Here is a 3,652-nt window from a genome sequence, read left to right on the forward strand (position 1 = left end):
AGCAACGCTCTGTTTTTGTGCCTCCCTGTATGTGGAGCTGGTACCCGGAGGGGGCTGCTCTCGCCCAGCAGCCCCCAGAGCTAGAGAGCGGCGAGGGAGAAACCGCTGGAACGCCGCCGCCTGCTTACGGGCCTCCTGGTACCTGTCGACTACCGAATTGACAGCGTCGCCAAACAGGCCAGAAGGCGCAAGCGGCACGTCCATTAGGCAGACCTTGTCTCTCTCTTTCATATTTGACAAGGTCAGCCATAAATGCCTCTCCGCCGCCACCATCGCTGCCATAGATCTGCCAATGGCTTTTTCCCGGGTCCGGGAGCTTTATTACCTTGAATCCTTTTAATTGCCAGATTAATTTCGTTGGTTTCTATAGGGGCTTCGAGATCCCCAGCAACAGCAGGATCAATTGTGGTAAAATTTAAGTTCTGTAAAAAGGAAGCCATATCCTGGGCACCAGATGGAGATTCAGAAGTGTATAAAGATGAATAAAAAGATTTGAAGGTGGCATTAATACCTTCAGGATCAGATATCAAATTACCAGATAGGTCTTGAATCTGTGGAATCAGTCGGCTAGCTGCTTGACGTCTTAACTGATGAGCTAAGAGGCGACTAGCTTTATCACCATGCTCATAATAAGTGCTACGAGAATGCAAAAGAAGCCGCTCAGCATCATCGGTCAGAATGAGATCAAGTTCAGTTTGTAAATCGAGACGTTTTTTAAATTGATCTTGTGAAGGGGAGTTGGCGAGCTGCTGATCAATCTGAAAAATATTGGAAGTGAGTTTACATATCCTTGTGTTGCGAACTCTATTTAAATGTGCGGAATAAGAAATAATCTGTCCCCGGAGGTAAGCTTTGAGTGTCTCCCACAGCAATGAATAAGTGACCACCCCATCTTGATTTGTAGCCAAAAAATTGTCAATGGAGGTTGAAATAAAATCAATGAATTTTTCATCAGACAAAAGAAGAGTATTTAACCTCCATGATGATGAATATCTAGGCTGCACAGACAACTGTATATCAACACTAAGAGGGGCATGGTCAGAGATAACAATAGCATGGTAAGATACAGATGTTACTTTAGGTATTAGGTAGCTATCTATAAAAAAATAATCAATATGGGAATATGACTGATGGGCTTGCGAGTAGAAAGAAAATACCTTATCTTGAGGATTATAAAATCTCCAAGGATCAATGCAACCATTTTTGGACATAAATTCCACTATTGATCTAGACATGGATGATGGAGTAATAGTCCTGGAACTAGAGCGGTCCATAACAGGATCAATTACACAATTAAGATCTCCGGCAAAAATAAGAAGATGACTATTTAATGAGGGGAGGATCTCAAATAACTTGTTTACAAAACCTGGATCGTCAAAATTTGGTGCATATACATTGACAAGAATAACAGGATTTTGTAATATGGTGCCAACAACAATCAAATATCTTCAATTTTTATCAGCTATTACCTTAGTAGAAGAAAACTGAACCCGTTTGTTAATCACTATTGCAACCCCTCTGGCTTTTGAATTGAAATTAGAGTGAAAAACGTCCCCTACCCAAGCTTCAGGTGATCTTGATTTCTCAAATGTGTCTCCTGTAAAAAAGCAATGTCAGTATTTAACCTTTTCAAATGTGAAAATATCTTTGACCTTTTTATGGGATTCCCCATGCCTTTAATATTCCAAGTTAAAAACCTTACTGTAGAACTGACTGGGTTTGTCAAATTACCATGAGAATTAGCCATTTATTCTGCTAAACTAAAACACTCCCCTTGGAAAAGAAAAAAACCTCCTGTAAAGCAAAACAAAGCAAAAAACCAAGAACAAAACACAAAACAAAAACAAACAAAAAACCCAAAACACGCACAGATCAATCCCAAAACAACCCCACCCACCCAAGCACATCCAATATCCGCATCCCCAATTGATGCGAACTCATGTGCAGACTCCAAAGGGAGCCAACCCATACAATTACTGCTCACGATTAGAGCTTAACAAGAAGAGAATGGAGACCTGCAGTATATAACATTCAGTAGCAGGCTATCACAGTAGAACAGATATAACAGATAACCCGCATTAACTCTGTTTCAATAACCAATAAAGTTGCACTTATACAGTAATTAAATAAAACAGTTACCAAGCATGACTGGTAATTAGACAGTAACGATAATATTCAAAATATCGTTTGCATTTGAGACACTATGACAAGCTCAAAAAAGAGGGGGGGGGAAACAAATAATAAACAATCACATTCACAGTCCATAGTCCAGCGTCTCATGTATTGTGCATTGCACATGCATTGTCCACTGTCTTCTGCAAAATGCCAAGGGTTAACTTACCCAACTCAGCTCACGTCTACGCGTAAACATTCAAGAATCACTTGATACACTCTGATGAGACTGTAAAGAATTGACGTATGCTTTAGCCAAATCTGGTGAGTTGAACTGCCTTTCGACCCCGTTGTAAGTAACAAGCAGCCTAGCTGGATGAAGAAAACCAAACTTCACCCCAGGAGTTGAGCGCAGCTGTTGACGAACATCATTGAAGGCAGACCGGGCACGAGCAGTCTTTGCTGTAAAATCCGGAAAGATTGATATAGTCATATCACCGACTTTGAGCTGTCTCTTCTCTCGTGCCCGCTTTAAGACATCGACACAGTCCGAGTGATAATGTAGTCTTGCCACAATAATTCGCGGACGCTCCCCCGGTCTTGGCCTAAGCTGTAATGCGCGATGTGACCGGTCAATGATGATGTCCTTGTCAATGTTAAGTGCCTCCTTAAGTAGCTTGGAAATCGCCACGGTAGTAGAGGGGTTTTCTTCTGGAACTCCAATTATCCTTATGTTGTTACGACGAGATCTGGCTTCCAGATCTTCACACTTATCCTCTAGTTTTACCACAGTGGCCGAAAGACACTCTACCTTCTCCTGAAGCACGGTGATGTCATCCGAACAGGTGGAAAGCGAGTGTTCCATGTCCTTCACTGTACTTTTCAGTGTCGACATGTCCGTCTGCATCGAAACCATACTATTAGAGAATTCTGCTTTAACCGCCTGAAGCTTGGTCTTGATGGTAGCCAAATCATCGGCCAACATGGACCGCAACTCGGAGCGAAATATTTCTGCCAGATCTTTGCGCAACGAAGTTAGTATCTCGGTTTTAAGGGACTGTGTATCATTTGAAGTCGTTGCAAACTCAGTACACTCGTCCGGGCTGGCTGAATCCAGCTCTGCCGAGGACGTGCTTGTAGTAGCAGGCCGCTGTTGCGATGTCTGCGCGTTACTTCCTTTACTGCTTTTAGTTTTAATTTTTGTTGCAAGAAAGGAAAAAAAAATAAAACACCACTAACCAACACTACACATAGACACTGAGTATTATGTGGAAATGTGCATAAGTATCGAAATATGGTCGAATTCTGCAGGAACCCCCACGAACACGTCTTACTCCATAGTTCGCCTAACCGGAAGTCCCCTCCATTCAGAATCTTATAGAGTAAGTGTGCATTCACTATTTTACATATGTTACTTTAATTAGATGTATTTTCTGTATGGTAAAATATGTGTGCTATGTGGTAATTGTGTTCTTTTTTTCTATAAATTAGTACTAGTATCAGTGACCATCACAATAATGTTAATAATGTAGTTTATCAT

Source organism: Sinocyclocheilus anshuiensis, unplaced genomic scaffold (assembly GCF_001515605.1).
Source record: "Sinocyclocheilus anshuiensis isolate Anshui unplaced genomic scaffold, SAMN03320099.WGS_v1.1 scaffold336, whole genome shotgun sequence".
In the NCBI taxonomy this organism is placed as follows: domain Eukaryota; kingdom Metazoa; phylum Chordata; class Actinopteri; order Cypriniformes; family Cyprinidae; genus Sinocyclocheilus; species Sinocyclocheilus anshuiensis.